Source organism: Oryctolagus cuniculus, chromosome 9 (genome assembly GCF_964237555.1).
Source record: "Oryctolagus cuniculus chromosome 9, mOryCun1.1, whole genome shotgun sequence".
Lineage (NCBI taxonomy): Eukaryota > Metazoa > Chordata > Mammalia > Lagomorpha > Leporidae > Oryctolagus > Oryctolagus cuniculus.
Window position 1 is genome coordinate 91,047,662 of NC_091440.1, and position 22,318 is coordinate 91,069,979.

General features: G+C 49.7%; 1 pseudogene; it reads left to right on the plus strand.

Moving 5' to 3' along the window:
• Nucleotides 1–8,991: 8,991 nt before the first annotated feature.
• On the plus strand, nucleotides 8,992–11,030 carry LOC138843623 (ubiquitin-conjugating enzyme E2 variant 2 pseudogene; annotated as a pseudogene).
• Nucleotides 11,031–22,318: the final 11,288 nt, after the last annotated feature.

The window sequence follows — 22,318 nt, forward strand, 5'->3', positions numbered from 1 at the left end:
GGAGGGTGAACCAACGGCAAAGGAAGACCTTTCTCTCTGTCTCTCTCTCTCACTGTCCACTCTGCCTGTCAAAAAAACAAACAAACAAACAAACAACAACAACAAAAAAAAACAAAAAGAAAAAAGAAAAGAAAAGGAGCAGCCGGGACTAGAACTGGCGCCCATATGGGATACCGGCGCTTCAGGCACGGCTTTAACCCACTGTGCCACAGTGCCAGCCCCACTCTGCACTCTTGATCTAGCTTCCTGCTAATAATTCACCCGGGAAAGCAGTGGATGATGACTCAAGCATCCACCCATGTGGGAGACCTGGATGGAATTCCTGGCTCCTGGTACTGACCTGGCCCAGCCTTGGCTGTTGCAATCATTTGGAAGTGAACCAGTGGATGGAAGATCTTTTTCTTTGTCTCTCTGGCACTCTGCCTTTCCAAATAAATAAATAAATAATCAACCAGTCGATTGACAAGTTATGAAAGTCACTTCTTTGTATATTGTGTAAAATGTGAAAGGATATAATTTTTTTGCCAAATGTGCTATTTATAGGATGGCTTATATATATGTCCCATCTCCTACTTATAGGACAATCTGTATTTTCATTATTAATGATAATACAGAATATATAGGCTCTAGATTTTGATTTCCAACCTACTTTAATACATTTTATTAAAATAGTAATTGAGTTGAAAATGTGGGATTTTTAGAAAGTTTTTTATTTATTTGAAAGAGTTAAAGAGAGAAGAGAGAGAGAGAGAAAGAGATCTTCCATCTGTTGCTTCACTCCCTATATGGCTGCAATGGCCAGGTCTTGAAGCAGTGCCCACATGCCACAGTGCCAGCCCCAAAAATGTGGGGCTTAGGGGTTAAACTCACACTAGGATGATAACCACACTTTTTTCACCCTACATTGTCCACACATTTCTGCTAAATCGGGCTCACAAAACCCAAACCTCTGGCCACACCCAGTGGAGCTTCTTCTAATTTGCAGACAGCACACTACCAGATTCAAGAGTTGTGAACAAAATCAGTAAAAAGTAGATGAAGCTGGCCGGTGCCGCGGCTCACTAGGCTAATCCTCCACCTGCGGTGCTGGCACACCGGGTTCTAGTCCCGGTTGGGGCGCCGGATTCTGCCCCGGTTGCTCCTCTTCCAGGCCAGCTCTCTGTTATGGCCAGGGAGTGCAGTGGAGGATGGCCCAAGTCCTTGGGCCCTGCACCCCATGGGAGACCAGGAGAAGCACCTGGCTCCTGGCTTCGGATCAGCGCGATGCACCGGCCGCAGCACGCTGGCCGTGGTGGCCATTGGAAGGTGAACCAATGGCAAAAAGGAAGTCCTTTCTCTCTGTCTCTCTCTCTCTCTCACTATCCACTCTGCCTGTCAAAAAAAAAAAAAAGTAGGTGAAGCCACCGCTTGTAGCGCCTGCATCCCATATGGCGCCGGTTCAAGCCCTGGCTGCTCCATTTCTGATTCAGCTGTATGCTGTGGCCTGGGATGGTCCACGTCCTTGGGCCCCTGCACCCACGTGGGAGACCTGGAAGAAGCTCCTAGCTCCTGGCTTCGGGTCTGCCCAGCTCTGGCCGTTGTGGCCATTTAGGGAGTGAACCAGCAGATGGAGGATCTCTGTGTCTGTCTCTCCTTCTCTTCTCTCTGTAACTCTACCTCTCAAATAAATAAATAAATCCTTTTTTTATTTTTTAAAAAAAGCTACTTAGTCTTGAAGACTCCATTTGTTGCAATGTGACAAAGATAACTCATGCTGAAGGGAATTCAAGTTCATTAACTGAGCTCAAGCATACAGGAGCTTGAGGCACGGTGGCTGGCACCAGGAGCGGCTCATTACGTAGGCATTTCCTCCTTGCTCTCTCCCGGTGCCTTCCCGGCGCTCTCCTCGCATTGTTCACAGCCCTGAGGCCTCTCACAGCATCCTTCCAGCAGAGTAAGGAGTGCAGCTACACAACCAGCAAGCCGGCTGGGGCGGGGCTTCCAGGGCGAGGTCAGGAAAGGCGGGCAGCCTTGCTCCCTCAGGTTGCTTGTGTCAGGAGCACCCTCCAGCAGCCCTCTGGAGAGACCCCCACCGGGAGGAACTGAGGCATTCCACCAGCAGCCTGCACCCACTTGTCAGCCGTGAGACAGCGTGGAGGCAGGTGCTGCAGCCTTGCTCCAGCCCGATCGCCATCCTAGCTGATACCTGACTTCAACCAGATGGGCACCTCCAAGCCAAACTGCCCAGTTGGGTCACCTGGGGCCCGCAGAAACCAAGCCAGATGCTAGCCCCTACTGTTTCAGGCCCACGTGTGAGGTGAGCTGTGACGCAGCTGTGAGACTAACACCCTCAGCGCCTTCCTTCCGGGAGCCCTAGTGCTCAGCACTGCCAGGTGTTCTCCACCTGCGGCTCTTCCCTGGCCTTGAGCTTCCGTTTGCTTTCTGATGCCTTTCAAATTTGTATCTCCAACTCTGCTGTCTCCCTGAACTCAGGATCATATATCCGAGTTCTTGGATAGTTGGTGTCTAATAAGAATCAGAAACTGAGCAAGTTCAAAGTAATCCACTGATCCAGTCGTCAAGACCACTCTCCTTGCAGTCGTCCTGGGCTTCTCTGTGTCTCACATTCCACATCGCTGTTAGCAAACCCCATTGGCTCGATTGCCATGCAATATCCAGAATCTCTTTATTTCTCACCATCTCCACCCTGGGCAAGCCACCATTGCTTTTGCTTGTTTGTTTTGGTTAAATTTCATAAAATGTTAGTAATTATGAAAAGTAATTGGTGACCTGTGGTTATTCATTATGCTAATCTCTATATTCTTGTTTTATTTGAAATTTTTAACAATGCAAAGCAAAGGGGCCGATGCTATGGTGCAGCAGGTTAAAGACCTGGCCTGCAGTGCCCCCATCCCATATGGGCGCTGGTTCGAGTCCTGGCTGCTCTACTTCCGATCCAGCTCTCTGCATTGGCCTGGGAAAGCAGTAGAAGATGGCCCAAGTCCTTGGGCTCCTGCATCTGCATAAGAGAGCTGGAGGAAGCTCTTGGCTCCTGGCTTCAGGTCAGCCCAGTTCTAGCCATTGCGGCCTTTTGGAGAGTGAACCAGTAGATGGAAGATCTCTCTCTCTCTCTGTAACTCTGCCTCTCAAATAAATAAATTTCTTTTTTTTTTTAAAGATTTATTTATTTATTTGAAAGTCAGAGTTACACAGAGCGGGGAGAGGGAGAGAGAGAGAGAGAGAGAGAGAGAGAGAGAGAGAGGTCTTCCATCTGATGGTTCACTCTTCAGATGGCCGCAACGGCCAGAGCTTCGCCAATACGAAGCCAGGACCCAGGAGCTTCTTCCAGGTCTCCCACATGGGTGCAGGGCCCAAAGACTTGGGCCATCTTCTACTGCTATCTCAGGTCACAGCAGAGAGCTGGATCGGAAGTATTGCAGCCACGTCTCAAACCGGCGCCCATATGGGATGCCGGATCTTCAGGCCAGGGTGTTAACCTGCTGCGCCACAGCGCCAGCCCCAATAAATTTCTTTTTTTAAAAAAAGAGAAAGAAAGAACATATCTGCTTCAGTTTTTGGGGAAGCCTACCCAGAAGTGCTTGCTGGATCATATCGTAATTCTATTTTTAATTTTCTGTGAAATCGCCACCCTGTTTTCTTCAGGGGCTGTACTGTTTCCCATTCTCACCAACACTGGGCAAGAAATCTGATTTGTTCATCTCCTCACCCACACTTGTTATTTCCTGGTGTTGGTTTTTTGGTGTGTTCAATAATAACTGTCTCTGAGAAAAACACTACTTCTTTATACACACACAACAATTCTGACACAACAGGTGTGGCCTTTCTTCCTTCCTTCCTTCCTTTCTTTCTTTCTTTCTTTCTTTCTTTCTTTCTTTCTTTCTTTCTTTCTTTTAAAGATTTTTTGTTTATTTATTTGAGAGGCAGAGTTCCAGGCAGTGAGAGGGAGAAACAGAGAAAAAGGTGTTCCTTACGTTGGTTCACTCCCCAAATGGCCACAATGGTCGGAGCTGTGCCGATCTGAAGCCAGGAGCCAGGTGCTTCTTCCTGGTCTCCCATGCGGGTGCAGGGCCCGAGCACATGGGCCATCCTCCACTGCCTTCCCGGGCCACAGCAGAGAGCTGGATTGGAAGAGGAGCAACCGGGACTATAACTGGCGCCCATAGGGAATGCTGGCACCATAGGTGGAGGGTTAACCTACTGCACCATGGTGCCAGCCCCAGGGGCTTTTCTATATCAAGCCATTCTCCATTTTTCTGGAACAAGCAGTTGTCCTATAACGTATCCTGTTCTGACACTCTCCTACCTGGAGGAAGCTTTGTCACCTACTGAATACTGCAAGGAGCTCAAGGGTTTTTACTCTATTTTTTTTCTATTTCAAGACCCTAAAAGCACCTGGTTTTGTCCCAAGTTGTCTTCCTCATTACTGTATCGCACAGACGATGTTAGAGCATGTTTCCAAACCGCGCCTGCGTGAACCCGTACTGGCCCCTGCGTGTGATGACAAGGACATCCGCTCTCACTTTTCCTCCTGACATCAGAGCCTCCTGTTTTCCCTGCCTGAAGAGGCTTTGGCTATGGTTCCCTAGGCCCTCCTCTTTTGCCCCCAATAAATGACTCGGCGTGACACCTCCTCCCTGCACCTTTCTTAGAACTCACCAGGAAGTGGACCCACAAATTTAGGCGGGCAGACATGGGCACCCCAGATGAGACACTGCCCCTCAGGGGGTCCTAATTTTCTTTACTTTTAAAATATGTATTTATTTATTTACTTGAAAGGCAATGATAGAGAGACAGAGAGGTCTTCCATCTGCTGGTTCACTCTCCAAATGACTGCAACAGCCAGAGCTGGGCTGATTCCAAGCCAGGAGCTTCTTCTGGGTCTCCCACGTGGGTGCAAGGACTTGGGCCGTCTTCCACTGCTTTCCCAGGTGCATTAGCAGGGAGCTGGATGGAAAGCAGTGCAGCCAGGACTTGAACTAGAGCTTCATTATGGGACGCTGGTGTCCCAGGTGCCGGTTTACCCTGCTGTGCCAGAACCTTGGCCCCAGTGCTGGTCTCCTGCCTCCCTGGTTTCCACAGGACAGAGTAGAGGGCAGCAGCAGGCCCAGGCTAATGCATGCATGCTACTGGGAATCGGGAACTGGGTCCTGCTGCGGTGTATCCCCTCCTGCTCGCTGCCCCCTCAGAGTCCCAGCAGCTGCCCTGAGCCTCTTTATTAGGAGGCTCTCTTGGTGGAGGACGGAGGAGCTGGGCCCATGGCGCCTCTGCAGGAGTCCTGTCTTTTTTGTCTGGCAAAGTCAGTACAAGGCCTGACTTCTGGAATCTCTGGACCATGCAATCCAGCCAAAGGGACCCCCCGCCTTGGTGTGGCCTAGCCAGTCTGTGCTGGGCTGCAGAGAGAGTCCCCTTAGCTGTTCCCAGCAGGGACCTCACAGCGGGGAATCGTCCCTCCAGAGGCACTGAGAAACTTCCTGCCCTGGGTGGTTAAGAAAGCTGCCGGCTTTCTTTTCCTTCTTGGAAAAGTTTTTCATTTGTTCAGACCAGCCTCAGGGCAGGTTCTTTCCCTGTGTTCATGCTCTTGTATTCCAGCTCTAACTCTTTTCCCTCCACTCTTATTCTTTTCACTGCTGGTATTCGTGGCCCTTGGGGAGTTGAAAACAAAAGCCTGAGAAAGGGCCCTGGGATATGGGGGGCAGGGCAAATTCTGTCCCAGAGGAGCACCCATAGGTTCCTGTTAACCCAAGGGCCCATGAGCTCCTGCCACACAGGATATCCTGGCCATGATATTTGTTAGAGGGTGGGGAAAGCTGGCCAGGAAATGGGACTTCACCTTCTAACACCATATTGCAACCTGACTTGCATGGTAAACGGATGACGAGGCGGAAGGAGGAGCAAGCATTGTTGGGCAGCAGGTTGAGTCGTGGCTTAGGATGCCCGGATCCGGCATTAGAGTGCTGGTTTGAGTCTTGGCTATTCCACTTTCAGATCCAGCTTCCTGCTAATGCATCCTGGGAAGCACCAGATGATGGCAAAGGGTTCCTGCCACCAACCTGGGAGACAGGGATGGAGTTCCTGGCTCCTGGTTTCTGCTTGGCCATTGGGGAGTGAGCCAGCAGATGGAAGCTCGCTCGCTCTCTCTCTCTCTCTCTCTCTCTTTCTCCCCCTGCCTTTCAAGTAGAAGAAAACAAATAAACACTTTAAAATTTTTTTTTTTTGCTTTCTATCTTATTTAAAAAAAAGTATGGGAGAAAATTCTGGCTTCAGAGCCTTATTCCAACAAAAAGAGGGATTGCAGAGAAAATGTAGAATTTGTAAACCAAAGCTTGAGACTACAAGTTCCTCCAGAGTATGAGGAATTGCTCTTCATACTCACGGGCTAGAAGTATGGGACCAAGGAAAGCCTGCTGTGGGGTGCTCCCCACTTACCAGCTTCAGCCTGAGCCCATCGCAGAACCAGCTGTCACCCCGAGAGGCACGCACCCCACGCCCCTGATACCTTGACTACACTCTCACTACAGCAGAAGGCCATGACTCCAGCGTCCCCGACTCCCGTGGATTTGAGGCCAAATCCTCTGCTGCCCACTGGATGGGCTCCCCTAGGAAGCAGCTGCAAGCCTGGGACAAGCCTCTGACACAGCACCTGAGGATGTGGGGAGGTTGTGGATGTCCACGTCCCTTCTCCACCACCGACTGAAACAACTGGAGATCAACACAGCAGAAGGGATCTTTTTCCTATGCACAGTCCCACCTGGGCAGGTATTCAAAGCCTGGAGTTTCCTCTCCTCCCGATGGAAACCCTGCGACTTTCCTGCAGAGGCTGTGTACCTGCCTCTGGCAATACGCACACTGGGACCCTGAGACCCAGGCAGTACTATTGTTCTCAATACCCACTGCATAGCTCGCAAGCACCAGACGTCCGGAGAAAGCTTTAGAAACTGGCTCAAGGCCCTGATCCCAACTCCTCTGTAAGCGGAGGCTGCCTGTCCTGTAGTTAACAATGGAGATGTCACTGAGACAGAAACAGCAGACAGAAGCAGAGATAAGCTGTGCCGTTAGCTTTAGTCTTCCGGTGTGGCCGACGTCTCATCCGAGGGAGAGGAAGAGGACATCAGGCTGAGTGACCCGGTCCCCACCCAGGGACATAAATAAGGCCACCAGCACAGGTCGGGGCTACTCGATGTGTTTGCAAACAGGGAGGGCACTGGAAGCAGAAACGCCTGCACCACCCTGGAGAGAGGAGGCCATCAGACACGCCTGAGTGAGGTCTGCTTCCTTTTGATGGAGGTTGCTTGGGTTGCTAGGGATGGTGCTGCTACAGGAGAGGGCTGGTGGGAGGTTCTTATCTTCCTGCAAGAAAGAAAGGATTAGAAGTGAGACAGAGTTGGAAATGGGTAGCAACTGTTACGAAAACAGAACAGAATCAGTGGGTTGTTTTCTTCAGCTCAGTGTAGAAATAAAAAGCCCAGAAATGGTTGCAAGAAGACAGCAGCTTTATTGTGCAGAGCAAAAGCAAAGCATCTCGTCAGAGAGGGGATGAAATGGGTGCCCGAGCGGGACGCTGGTTTTCAGGAAGTGCACCCAGGGTTTTAAGGACTTGCTGTTTCCTTATGGGGTCCTCCTATGGGGCGCCTGTTGGAGGGGGGGCTTACACAATGTGTGCTCATTGACTTGGGGCCCGTGGTGATAGTGAGGTCTTTTGGTGACGGCCTGATTGGGGTTTCCAAGAGCCAGCTTCCTCCTTTGGTGGCCTCAGCCCTCCCTGTTAGCTCAGAGTGGAAAACCACAACTCGCTTGAAGATGTGGCAAAAACCGCAGGCTCAGACACAAACAGGATGTTCAAGTGGGGGCAAAAATTGATCTATGTTAAACTGAGGTGGGGGTGCTTAACAGAGCCAATAGACTGCTTAGGAGAAATAAAAAACTTGGGTAAGTGGGAGCAGGGAGAGATAAGAGTAAGTAACTAGAGTAACTCCATCTTAGATCAGGCCTCCCTATCACAGCACATCACAGTGTGGAGCTGGGCTGATCTGAAGCCAGGAGCCAGGAGCTTCTTCCAGGTCTTCCATGTGGGTGCAGGGGCCCAAGCACTTGGGCCATCTTCTACTGCTTTCCCAGGCCATAGCAGAGAGCTGGATTGGAAGTGGAGCAGCTGGGACTCGAACAGGTGCAGCGCCCTTGACGGCACTGCAGGAGGTGGCTTTACCTGGTACACCAAAGTGCCAGCCCCTCCAGTATTGAATTTAAAAGTTGCTTTTTTCTGCATCATGTTGGATTCTGAATGCAGGATTTTTTTAAAAATTTTATTTGAAAGGCTGAGTAACACAGAGAAAGGGAGACAGAGAAGGAGAAAGAGATTTTCCACTTGCTGGTTCACTCCCCAGATGACTGCAATTACCAGAGCTAGCCAGGAACTCCATCCTGGTCTCCCATGTGGGCGGCAGGGGCCCAAGCACTTGGGCCCTCTTCCACTGATTTCCCAGGTGCATTAGCAGGGAACTGGGTTGGAAGTGGAGCAACTGGGACTCAAACCAGTGTTCTGATATAGGATGCTGCCAGCCTTGCAGGCACAGGCCATGGCTTCAGCAGCTGTGCCACAACACCAACCCCAGGAGAAATTTGATTTTGAATGCAGGACCCAGGACTTAACTACAGGATTGTCTTACTCCAGGGCTTTAAAATCTCTCTACTATCTTTAGGGGGAAATCCTGGGGCAGGATTTAGGGAAATGAAAAGTAAAGCAGAATCCTGTCGTACAATATGTAGATGACTTTTTTTTTTAAAAAAAGATTTTGTTTATTTATTTGAGAGGCAGAGTTACAGTCAGAGAGAGGGAGAGACAGAAACAGCTGGTTCACTCCCCAAATGGCTGCAACAGCAGGAACTGGGCTTATACAAAGCCAGCAGCCAGGAGCTTCTTCTGGGTCTCCCATGAGGGTGCAGGGGCTCAAGGACTTGGGCCATCTTCTACTGCTTTCCCAGGCCATAGCAGAGAGCTGGAAGGGAAGAGGAGCAGCCGGGACACGAATCGGAGCCCATATGGGATGCCAGCACCACATGGAGTGGCTTAGCCTACTGCACCACAGCACTAGATCCTAGATGACATCTTGATAACCAGCTTCCTAAGGAAATCTCTTATGAGAACAGGGTAACAAGTTAAACTTCCTAGCCAATATGGGATATAAAGTGTCTAAAGAGAAGGCTTCACCTCCGATGCAGCTCCCTGCTAATGGCCTGGGAAAGCATGGTCTCCCATGCGAGTCCAGGGCCCATCCTCCATTGCACTCCTGGGACACAGCCGAGAGCTGGACTGGAAGAGGAGCAACCGGGACAGAACCTGGCGTCCCAACCAGGACTAGAACCTGGGGTGCCGGTGCCACAGGCGGAGGATTAGCCTAGTGAGCCACAGCGCCGGCCCAGACTTTATTCCAAAAATAACATCTGAGCTGCATCACGTGGCAGGAGTGAGTTTTCTGCAGGACTGAAGTTCCTGTAATTTTTGTTTGTTGGAAGAACTTGAAGAACAAACAGGAGTAGGCAATGGCTGTAACAGTCTTCAAGGCTGGGGCCTTGAAGACAAGGTAGATAATGACACCCACAAAGTGGGCAGACGTGATTACTGGGCCACCAAAGACAAGTTATGAAAACTGAATAAATAAATAGCCTGAAAGTAGACTGTGGACCCAAATACCCAGAAGCTCCTTCATGAGTTCGATTTGTAACAAAAATTAACATGAAAGCAACAAGCAATTCCAGCGGCATGGTGGGTGCATGGAGCACACCAGTGTTAGCAAAATGGCAAAATTCATACAACAGTAAAGTCGTACTTCAAGGGCTAAGATATCTGGTGCCGTCCAAAGAAAACATGAAGCTTCTGTCGCCATTAAAAGGGCAGATCTATAACAATAAATCATCGTGGCTCTCAAACTCGTCTTCATCATCAACCTTCTCCTCATACTAACGTGTTGCTTAAATATCACAGTGCGAAACACCTGCACATTAAGTAAAGAATTCCAGCTTCCGTATTTGTGTTGTGGCCTGGATATTCGTAAGAACATGTTCCATATGCATACATCCATTATGTTTCCTGGTAATGGGATGAAGAATGTAGCACAGTTTTTCCTTCTCTTCTTGCAGTGCTGTCATTTACACATCAACCTGGAATAAAATCCAGGAAGAATGTGGGAATTGACAGGCACTAGTGAGTGGAAACGCGTGTCTCTGAAAAGTAAAAATCGAGGAAGGAAAAACAAGCAGCATGCTCTACTCATCGTGTTTGGAGAGCTGCGGCTGAAATAGTTTAAAGTAGCAGTTACAGAGAATATTGTACCAAATTGTGTTATTTTTGAAGTAGTGTGGGTGCCAACTACAAGTAGTATAAAAATGCATCTGATACCTGTATTTGTGATAAAAACTGTGGGGAGGGTCTGTGAATTCCTGTTAAAAGCTGTTCCTGTGTGTTACATGTAACAGACAGAGTAAATATTGGTTTACAGTCTTTGTTTAACAAACCATGCATTTAGGTTTAAATGAAGCCAACAAAAAGGAAGCTGGTGTGTGGATATGCTTGAGATTACAATTAGTCTTCTTTAAAAAAACACAAAGCAACTTATTTTATCTATTTGAAAGGCAGAATTACACACAGAGAGAGAAACAAAGAAAGATCTCCCACTTGCTGGTTCACTCCCCAAATGAACGCCAACAGCTGGTCCCAGCTGAAGCCAGGAGTCTGGAACTCCATCCAGGTCTCCCACATGGGTGCAGGGGCCCAAGCACTTGAGGCATCCTCTGCTGCTTTCCCAGGGGAATTAGCTGGGCGCTGGATTGGAATGGGGCAGCCAGGACTCTCCCGGGATGCTGGCATTGGAGATGGTGGCTTCACTCACTGTGCCACATCTGTGGCCACTATGGTTAGTCCTAAAGTGTGAATAAAATGTGGAACCTGCCCTTGAGGGAGAAAAAAAATTCGGTCCTGAGACCTTAATGATTAAACGAGGCTACAAACCTCATGGAGGCTTCAACCCACTGAGAAAACTGAGAGGGCCAATTGAATTCTTTTTTTATTATTATTATTATTTTATTTTTTGACAGGCAGAGTGGACAGTGAGAGAGAGAGAGACAGAGAGAAAGGTCTTCCTTTGCCGTTGGTTTACCCTCCAATGGCCGCCGCAGCCGGTGCACCGCACTGATCCGATGGCAGGAGCCAGGTACTTATCCTGGTCTCCCATGGGGTGCAGGGCCCAAGGACTTGGGCCATCCTCCACTGCACTCCCAGGCCACAGCAGAGAGCTGGCCTGGAAGAGGGGCAACCAGGACAGAATCCAGACCCTGACTGGGACTAGAACCCGGTGTGCCGACACCGCAAGGCGGAGGATTAGCCTAGTGAGCCGCAGCGCCGGCCAAGGCCAATTGAATTCTAAAGAAAACTTTGGCTAAACTGCGTGGGGACGTGGGGATGTGGAAAACTGGCTAAAGTTACCCCCTACCGTCCTCACTCGGGAAGAGGCAGCTCCAGAGGCTCCGCGTTAATCACTTAGTGATTAATTTAATCACTTAGATGCACTTAGTGAAGCCAAGTCACACCCATTGTAGCTGGATGTTGTGTTTATCTTAAGACATGGTGCTCTGATGTACTGGGCAACGATGCTGCCTGTGGTGCTGGTGTCCCATATAGGTGCCAGTTTGGGTCCAAGTTGCTGTACTTCCAATCCAGCTCTCTGCTATGGCTTGGGAAAATAGTGGAAGATGACCTGAGTCCCTGGGCCCCTGCACCCACATGGGGCAGCAGGTCAGATAGAGCTCCTCAGGGCCAGCCTGGGGAGCTCCGGGGCCTTGCAGGGGGCTGAGCAGGATGATGAGTGTCGGCGGCAAAGGAACCACACCAGAGCCGGGAGATCAGTCAATGCCCAGGGCACAGCCGGGTTCTCCACTTTATTGGGAGGGGAAAAGCTTTTATAGACACAGAAAGGGGGCTGTCCAGGGCACAAGGGAACCGAGCCAACCAGCTGAAAGGTAAGGCAGGACAGGAGCCGGGCACGCCCTCAAGGGCCTATCACAGCCGAGGACACATACTGTTCACGAATACGGAAGTCTCCTGTCAGGCTAGGTACCTCCCCCCGGGAGGCCATCTTGGATTGTTGGAAATGCTGTCACTGGGATGCGGAAGTGCAGCAAACTCGAGCAAAGTCTTAGCGGCCTAGTGGAGCGAGCGAAAGAAGGCTTAGCAACTTTGTTTCCTTTTCGATTGGAGGCCCATCCCCCCCCCGCCCCCCGACTTCATATTGGCTCAGCTCCATCCCTTGTGGCCATTTGGGGAGTGCATCAGTGGCTGGAAGACCTGTCTTTCTCTGCCTCTGCCTCTGTAACTCTACCTTTCAAATAATGCCAGTGTTGGGGCACAGAGAGTTAAGCCACCAGCCTCCCATGTGAGTGATGGTTCAAGTCCGCTTGAACCACTTCCGATCCAGCTCCCTGTTGATGTGTCTGGGAATGCAGCGGAAGATGGCCCAAGTGCTTGGGCCCCTGCCACCCATGTGGGAGACCCAAAAGGAATTCCTGGATGCTGGCTTCAGCCTGGCCCAGCCCCAGCCGTTGTGGCTATTTGGGGAGTGAACCAGTGGATGGAAGAGCGCTCTCTCTCTCTCTCTCTCTCTCTGCCTGTCTCTTCTTTCTCTGTAACTCTGCCTTTAGAAAAAAATAAATCTTAAAAAAAGAAAACCTAAACTGTAGGGAGCTGCACCCTGGGTTCACTCAGGAGTAGAAGCCATCCACACCAGAACAACGAACAGAATCACTTACAGGTGCCTGACAAGGCTCAAGTCTCCTTTGAGTCACTCTGATCTGAAGCACCTGTCTTGGTGACACCCTGAGAATAAGTGATTCTGTTCCTATAGTGAGAATAACTTTCCTTAGTGCTTTGTGGGTGATTTTCAGACTCACTCCGTGTGCCCCTCTGGGATGCCCATCACCAGGGGCATAGGCCCTTCCCATAGAGCTCAGCCCTGCTGCAGGAGGAACGTGGAGGTGGCCGCGGGCGATGGAGTGCCAGCACAGGTGCACTAAGTACAGTCCTTGGCGCTCTTGTCCCCAGAGCGTCTCAGCAGGCCAATTTCTTTACAGTGTTACCCAGGACATGCGAAGGCTTGGCGTTTTCCTGATGACTGGTTTCATATGTGGAACTTTCTGTTCTTTATACCCAGGGCACCCTCAAATAGATTGTGTTCTAGGGGGGATTTGCACCTGAGACACGTTCTACTGTTAAGTGCATGCCCAAATGCACGTTGATCTGAAGAACTTCTTAGTAATTTGGGGGGCATCAAAATGAGTTACATTATTATTAACGTTTTAAATGTACCCTTCTTCCTGTGATTTCTATGCCACTGGTTTTGTGCTATTCATTTATCTGTTTAATTTTACTTTAAGGGGAAGTCATTCAGTATATTCAGATACATTTCTGCAGAAGCAATAATGATATTAATAAATAATTAATAAATATATATATTAATAAATATATATATTAATATATATTAATAAATAATATAATAAATATATATAATATATATTATATTATATATATAATTATATAATGATATTAATAAATAAAAAAATAGAAACTAAATGAGAAGGCCTATGTAGCCAAAGTCCATATTTCCAAGTGGATATTTATGTTGGCTCATTGCACGACTAGATGTGATAACTTTGAGTGTTTCCCAAAGATTTCAAAATTACTTTATAAACTGTAAAATGTATGCTGAGCTAATTCCTTTATTGAGCACGTGTTTAATGCAGGTCTGTTATGTGCCAGGCGTGTGTGCGGTGCTGGAGGAAGAGCAGTGCAGCTCCGTGCTCCTGCCCTCATGTTTTGTTTAATTGGCCAAAAAAAAAAAAAGAAAAAAAAAAAAGAAAAAAAAAGAAAAAGAAAAAGAAAAAGAAAAAAAAAGAAGAAAAGGCACAGGTCAATTTAAATCACTCATGCAGTATGCTGCATAAACATGTGTAGGAAACATGTGTAGGAAAGCAGACCTGGGGAGAGGCCCTGTGGACACTCAGGGGGAGCGAACCAGCGGATGAGCCCTCTCTCTCTGTCAAACACACGACTAAATAAATGATTAAGAATGGGGTAGTCTGGCCGGTGCCGCAGCTCACTAGGCTAATCCTCCACCTGCGGCACCGGCACACCGGGTTCTAGTCCTGGTCGGGGCGCCGGATTCTGTCCCGGTTGCCCCTCTTCCAGGCCAGCTCTCTGCTGTGGCCAGGGAGTGCAGTGGAGGATGGCTCAAGTGCTTGGGCCCTGCACCCCATGGGAGACCAGGAGAAGCACCTGGCTCCTGCCATCGGATCACCGCCGTGCGCCAGCCGCGGCGGCCATTGGAGGGTGAACCAACGGCAAAGGAAGACCTTTCTCTCTGTCTCTCTCTCTCTCACTGTCCACTCTGCCTGTCAAAAAAAAAAAAAAAAAAAAAAAAAAAAAAAAAAAAAAAAAAAGAATGGGGTAGTCAGGAAAGTGACATAGGAGCAGTGACTGGGAGAGGGGCAGACAACTCTGCAGGGATGGAGGACCTGAGAGAGGGGCCGCGGGGGCTGGGGAGGGAGGCTGGGGCTCCAGACCAGGGGCCTCCTGGGCCTCTGTAAATGTAGGTTAATCCTCCGCTTGCGGTGCTGGCATCCCATATGGACGCCGGTTCATGTCCCGGCTGCTCCTCTTCCGATCCAGCTCTCTGCTATGGCCTGGGATAGCAGTAGAAGATGGCCCAAGTACTTGAGCCCCTGAACCCGTGTGGGAGACCGGGAAGAAGCTCCTGGCTCCTGGCTTCAGATCGGTGCAGCTCCGGCCGTTGCAGCCACTGGGGAGTGAACCAGCGGGTGGAAGACCTCCCTCTCTGTCTCTCCCTCTCACTGTCTGTAACTCTACCTCTCAAATAAATAAATAAAAAATCTTAAAAAAAAAAGTGTAGGCCCTTCCTGTCTCCACAGAACAGGAGGGCCCACCCTGGGCACTGGAAGAACAGGAGGGCTCCTGTCACTATCTTGTAGCCCTGTGACCCCCGAGCTTCAGTGTTGTGGCTTTCATGGTACGTCCTGTGCTGCTGCAGCATGCACTTAGGACCCAAGTGCAGGTCCTAATCTCAGTCTCTGTGCAGATTCATTTAGGTGGGTTCTGGCTGAAAGTCCTGATGGCAAGATATTTTGGAACTCAGAGTCCCCCATTCCGTCTTGGTGTCAGTGAGCTACTTAGCAACCACACCTTCAGAATCTTCTTCCACTTTCGGATACAGAAGCTGAGGAGTCCAAGGTGGAGGTGACTTTCTGACCACTGCACTTTTTGGATGAATTGTGAGGACCTTGGAAATGAAAATTTGTAGCTCAAGGATGCTGTTAAGAACACCCTGCTTGGGGCCAGAGCTGTGGTGTAGCAGGTTAAGCCTCAGCCCGCAGAGCCAGCAGCCCATATGGGCATCAGTTCAAGTCCCAGCTGCTCCACTTCCCAGCTAATTCCCTGCTATGGCCTGGGAAAGCTGTGAAAGATGCCTGAAGTGCTTGGGCCCCTGCACCCACATGGGAGACCTGGAGGAAGTTCATGGCTCCTGGCTTCGAATTGGCTCAGCTCTGGCCGTCGTCGCTATTTGGAAAGTGAACCAGCAGATAGAAGATCTCCCTCTGTCTGTAACTCTGCCTCTCAAACAAATAAATAAATCTTTTTTTTTTTTTTAAGGCTGCCCTGCTGCCCTCTGTCCCACAGTGGCCAGCAGACACTGCCAGGTGAGGTGGAGGCTGGGAGCCCCTCTCCCACGGTCAGCTCTCCCTCTCCCCATTTGACCCTGTGTGGTGCTCCAGCATGGCCAAAGCACTCACCATCCATGGAGGCTGGGGTAGTGATTCAGTTTTCTGAAAGCTTCCTGAGTTCACGACAGAGAATGACTTTGAGGGGTTACTTCCCGACACCCTGTTTACTTTGCTTTAAACTTAGGGGAAAATTAATAGGAAGGGCACCTCCTATTTTCCATAAGACAGTCTCTGTTTCCATATTTGGAGCCTGATGGGAGCATTTGGAAGCTGTGGGTGGCTCCCACCCCACCCCATATACCAGGCAATAGGATCTGCAGCTCCTTGGGGAGATGGACAATGTGGGATCTTGCATGTTCTGCACGTTCGGGGTGAGCAGTTGCCAACTTCTCCAGGCACAGGCAGGGCTGGCTGGGGCCTGCAGCTTGTCTGGGCAGTGAATGATCAAAACTGTCAGAACCCAGTGGCGCTGAGGTTGCAGGGTTTGATCCAATGGGCTGGTGTGTCTGTTTGGCCTCCGTGGAGTCTCATGAGGTAGGCATTCATTCATTCACCCATTCATTCATTCATTCAGCACACAGTTACTGAGACTGTCCATTGTTCTATACCCCAGGGCAGCTGACAAAAATGCCATCAGGCTAGAGAGGGGGAAGTAGACAAGACCCCCCCAAACCTAACTTTGAAGATGGTGAGAAGACAACATGTGTGTGGTATGGATAAAGGAGACAAGTGGGGGCAGGGATAAGAGGGCCCCACTAAGAAGGCTTGGAAAATTTGTCCTCTGGCATAAAAATCTTCCAGAATGTTACTGGTTGTGAAGGGGAGAGATGTTACCAGAATGGATCCGTGGGTTCTTTTCAGCTCAGTCTAGAAATAAAAATTTGGGAAACAATTGCAAGAAGACAGCAACTTTATTGTGCAGAGCGAAAGTAAAGCAAATCTCATCCTAGAGGAGATGAAACGGGTGCCCGAGCGGGACGCTGGTTTTCAGGAAGTGCACCCAGGGTTTTAAGGACTTGCTGTTTCCTTATGGGGTCCTCCTATGGGGGCGCCTGTTGGAGGGGGGGCTTACACAATGTATGCTCATTGGCTTGGGGCCCATGGTGATAGTGGGGTCTTTTGGGGTTTCCAAGAGTCAGCTTCCTCCTTTGGTGGCCTCAGCCCTCCTTGTTAGCTCAGAGTGGAAAACCACAACTCGCTTGAAGATGTGGCAAAACCGCAGGCTCAGACACAAACAGGATGTTCAAGTGGGCCAAAAGGCCGGCGCCGCGGCTCACTAGGCTAATCCTCCGCCTTGCGGCGCCGGCACACTGGGTTCTAGTCCTGGTCGGGGCGCCGGATTCTGTCCCAGTTGCCCCTCTTCCAGTCCAGCTCTCTGCTGTGGCCCGGGAGTGCAGTGGAGGATGGTCCAAGTGCTTGGGCCCTGCACCCCACGGGAGACCAGGAGAAGCACCTGGCTCCTGGCTTTGGATCAGCATGGTGCGCAGGCCGCAGCGCGCCGGCCGCGGCGGCCATTGGAGGGTGAACCAACGGCAAAGGAAGACCTTTCTCTCTGTCTCTCACTGTCCACTCTGCCTGTCAAAAAAAAAAAAAAAAAAAAAAGTGGGGCAAAAGTTGATCTACTTTAAACTGAGGCGGGGGTGTTTCAGAATGTTTGATGGTGATAAAACACACGTGACAGAAAATGTTCCACAATGACCTTTGTTACTTGTACAGCCAGCAGCACTCGGCGCATTTGCAGCTATAACCACCCTCCACCTTCCCAACCTAGGGCCCCTCCGCCTTGGCCTGGCCATGGAGTAGCACCAATTTGATTGTGGCAACTGGGTGTCATCTTCGTTTCGCCAAGGGGACACTGAGGCTCCAAAAAGACAACTGGCCAGGAGTCACTGGGCGACATGTGACAGCCCCAGGTCTGGGCCTTCCTCCCTCCAGAGCCCAGGACCCTGTTCACCTTTACAACACAATGGTTTTTTAATGGGTGTTTGTTTATTTTATTTATTTATTTTTTTGACAGGCAGAGTTACACTATGAGAGAGAGAGACAGAGACAGAGACAGAGACAGAGAGAAAGGTCTTCCTTCTGTTGCTGGCTGGTCTTAGGGTATTTAAATACCCATTTTATGATTGGACAGGCCTCAAAATCAGAAAATGCAGCAAATACATTATCACCCTCCCTTCTTAAAAAAGATTGATTTTTGGCTGGCACCGTGGCTCAGTAGGCTAATCCTCTGCCTTGTGGCGCCGGCTCACCGGGTTCTAGTCCCGGTTGGGGCACTGGCTTCTGTCCCGGTTGCCCCTCTTCCAGGCCAGCTCCCTGCTGTGGCCCGGGAAGGCAGTGGAGGATGGCCCAAGTGCTTGGGTCCTGCATCCCATGGGAGACCAGGATAAGCGCCTGGCTCCTGCCATCGGATCAGCGCAGCGTGCGGACCGCGGCAGCCATTGGAGGGTGAACCAACGGCAAAGGAAGACCTTTCTCTCTCTCTCTCTCTCTCTCTCTCACTGTCCACTCTACCTGTCCAAAAAAAAAAAAAAAAAAAGATTGATTTGTTTGAAAGGCAGAGTTAGAGAGTGGGAGGAGAAGGAGGAGGGGAGAGAGAGACAAAGATCTTCCATCAGCTGGTTCATTCTCCAAATGGCCATAATGGTGGGAGCAGTGCCAGGCTGAAGCCAGGACCCAGGAGCTTCTTCTGGGTCTCCCACATGCATAGCATAGGCCCAAGTATTTAGGTCATCTTCTGCTGCTTTCCCAGATGCATCACTGGGGAGCTGATCAGAAGTGGAGCAGCTGGGACTTGAACTGGTGTGCACATGGGATGCTGGTGTCACCGGTGGTGGCTTGGGATGCCAACTCCACCCTCCCTGCTACTGTCAACCCGCAGACATGATTTTCGGTCTTGTTAGGTGGCAGTGGCTGAGACGGTGCTCCAAGTTCTGCCTCAGCAACACTGCAGGTGTGTGGGCTGTTTCCCTGGAAACCGAGCAAAGCATGTGTGTGTGTGTGTTTCCTTTTTTTTTTTTTTTTTTTTTTAGCAAACACACGGGCCCCACTGAACCTCATGCCCTTCCCTCTCATTCCCTTGGCCACCTCCACCCCGCTTCCGCTCCCTGTGCGTCTGACTGCTCTGGGGGCCTGCTGTACGCGGAGTCACACTTTGCTGTCCTTCTGTGCTGGCTCGGTTCCCTTAGCATCAGGTCCCCAGTGCTGGTCCACGCCTAGCATGTGTCAGAATTCCCTTCTGTTGTAAAGCTGCATAATATTCCATCATATGTCAGAAACGATTTTTGTTTTAAAATAAAGGTAAAAACATAAAATCTATTGGCCCACGGACATTTTGGCCAGCTTGCAGATTCTTTTTATTTTGTGTACACAAAGGTTTGGGTTTGTTAAGTGGCACCATGGTCAGGCACTATGCAAAGTATTCTCAGTTGCCCCTGGCAACCTTGACTCCATTGTTCAGGTAGGAAAACTCCTCTATGATGTCAAGGAAGTTCAGTAACTTCCCCAAAGTCACACAGCTGAAGAGGAGGGGTGGAGATTGTGGTGCCGCCTCTGGGACCCCAGAGACCATGCCTGAACGCTGGCATGGAACTGCCTGTCCTTCGGGATTGGCACTGGGCCCTGTCTTCTCATGGAAAGGACTATGTGAGTGACAGGGTACCACGATGACCTTCAGGTGCACTCGAGGCTGCCGGTCTGGTGTTGCAGCTCCGGCAGGGGTCACTGGGCCCATGGACTGCACTGTACCTTTCTGTTCACCTTGTCCCCTCTGCAAGGCCCCGCCCGAAGCCACCACATGAGGGGCCTCCTCCCTCCCCTCCCCCTCTTTTCCTTGGGGATTTCTCAGATTTATGTGCCCATGATGGCTCTCTGGGGGATGCTTGGGGTACATACACCTTGTCTAGGAGTGTTGGGGCATCCAGATGCTGTATAGTTAATGGTCTGGAATAAGGCAAAGTCTCACTTATTGTGTTTGATGGAGCTGTTTTTAATTTTTATTTATTTGAGGAGATATGAGAGATTGTCCATCTGCTAGTTCACTTTCCAAGTACCCACTATGGCTAGGGTGAGGCCAGGCCCACGCTGAGAGCTCAGAACTCTATCTGGGTCACCTTTGTGGGTGGATAGCAGAACCCAAGTACTTGAGCCATTACCTGCTGCCTCCCAGGTAGCAGAGTTAGGAACCTGGAGCAGAGCTAGGGCTTGAGCCCAGGCACTCGAATGTGAGATGCGGGTGTTCCGAACTGTGTTTTAGTCACTGTGCCAAACCCTCGTCCTGGGGGCTGAATTTTTGAAAGTTGTACTTTCTGGAAGCCTTCAAAGCCCCTGGCTGCTTTGTTTTTGCTTTACTGTGACCCTGAAAATTATGTCCTATATGGGTTTATAAAGCAAGGACAGTGTCAAGTGTCTGATCAAAACCAGAAATGAGTGCATTCTAGGTACTGCCCAGAGCACTGTGCAAAAAAATGTATGTGCAAAATAGCCTTCCCTGGAGCCATCAGTTCGAGCCTCCCTCAAGGAAGGAGATCTCTGGCTCTGCAGGGCTCTGCGGCTTTGCAGGACTGTGGGCAAACAGAATACCTTCTAGAAGCAGCCTTGGAAGAATTTTTTTAAAAAATATTTATTTATTTATTTGAAAATCAGAGTTACAGACAGATAGGGAGAGACACAAAGAGTGAGAGTGAGAATGCGAATGAGAGCAAGAGTGAGTGCAAGAGAGGGAGAGAGAGAGATCTTCCATCTGCTGGTTCACTCCCCAAATGGCAACAATGGCCAGTGCTGGGTCAGGCTGAAGCCAGGAGCCAGGAGCTTCATTCGGGTTTTCCATGTGGGTGCAGGGGTCCAAGGACTTGGGCCTTCTGCTGCTTTCCCAGGTGCATTAGCAGGGAGCTGGATTGGAAGCAGAGCAGACAGGACTCAAACCAGCACCCATATGGGATGCCGGCATTGTAGGAGGCAGCTTAACCCACTGTGCCACAACACTGTCCCCCCTGCTAGGTTAATTTTTACAAATTTATTTACTTGGACCAGGATGAAGCCGGGAGCCAGGCACTCAATCTGCTTCCCACAAGAATGACAGGGACCCAAGTACTTGAATCCACCTGCTGCCTATCATGGTCTCACAGCAGGAAGCTAGAGTCCGGAGCTGGAGCCAGGGACAGAACCAAAGCAGTTCAAGCACTGGGACAAATACTCACTCCAAGGTTAGCTTTTCATAAAGTGAAGTTTAAATTATATTCAGAGATCTCGTTTTAGGTATTTTGTATGTGAATACTAAGACCTCTCCACTTACTTGTCCAGATCAAAGAAAGCTGGGCTCTATCAGAAATAAGCAGTTTTGCCCTTTATCTCTCCTTTTTAAACTTAAGAGTTTCCTTCTCACATCTTTTAAGATTTATTTTTATTTATTTGAAAGGCACAGTTACAGAGAGATAAAGAGAGAGATATACACACACACATGAGAAAGAGTGAGAGAGAGAGAGAGAGAGAGAATGTCTTCCATCTGCTGGTTCACTCCCCAGATGGCCACAACAGCTAGGGCTTGGCCAGACTGAAGCCAAGAGCCAGGAGCTTCTTCCTGGTCTCCCATGTGGGTGCAGGGGCCCAAGCACTTGGGCCATCTTCTATTGCTTTTCCAAGCCGGCGCAGCAGCTCAATAAGCTAATCCTCTGCCTAGCGGTGCCGGCACACCGGGTTTTAGTCCCGGTCGGGGCGCCGATTCTGTCCTAGTTGCCCCTCTTCCAGGCCAGCTCTCTGCTGTGGCCCAGGAGTGCAGTGGAGGATGGCCCAAGTGCTTGGGCTCTGCACCCCATGGGAGACCAGGAAAAGTACCTGGTTCCTGCCTTTGGATCAGCACGTTGCGCGGGCCGCAGCGGCCATTAGAGAGTGAACCAATGGCAAAGGAAAACCTTTCTCTCTCTCTCTCTCTCTCACTGTCCACTCTGCCTGTCAAAAATAAATAAAAAATTTTAAAAAAATTAAAGAACTATTGCTTTTCCAGGCCATAGCAGGGAACTAAGTCAGAAGTGGAGCAGCCGGGACTTGAACAGGAGCTCATATGGAATGCCGATGTCGCTGGCAGAGGCTTTAACTCGCTATGCCACAGTCCCAGCCTCCCATTTTTGGTCAATTTTAAAGGAAAAAAATCCTTAGAATAAAGCTTAGGGAATAGAAAGTGAGTGTTAACATACAAAATGTTTTAGAATTTTTAGAAATGGTTGTGGGTCCATGAAGACTCCAGCTCTGCTTTGACCACCATTGTAGACTGTGCTGGGGCCGGCAGGTGTCGCACTTCTCACACCAGGGATGGAAGGAGTGCCGGCACTGCACACTGCAGATTAAAACCATGTGTACACACATCGTGGGGATGCTGAGTTTTAAAACAAGTTTTAAATCAAGATAAAAGTAATTTCAGTGAAATTTCCAAATAATTAACACACTAGAAAAAGTATGTCTGGATTCTTGCCCACAGGGAGAGGCAATTTCTATTTTTATTACATATTTCAATGCTTAAAGTGATTGGTTCAATAGCGGGCCA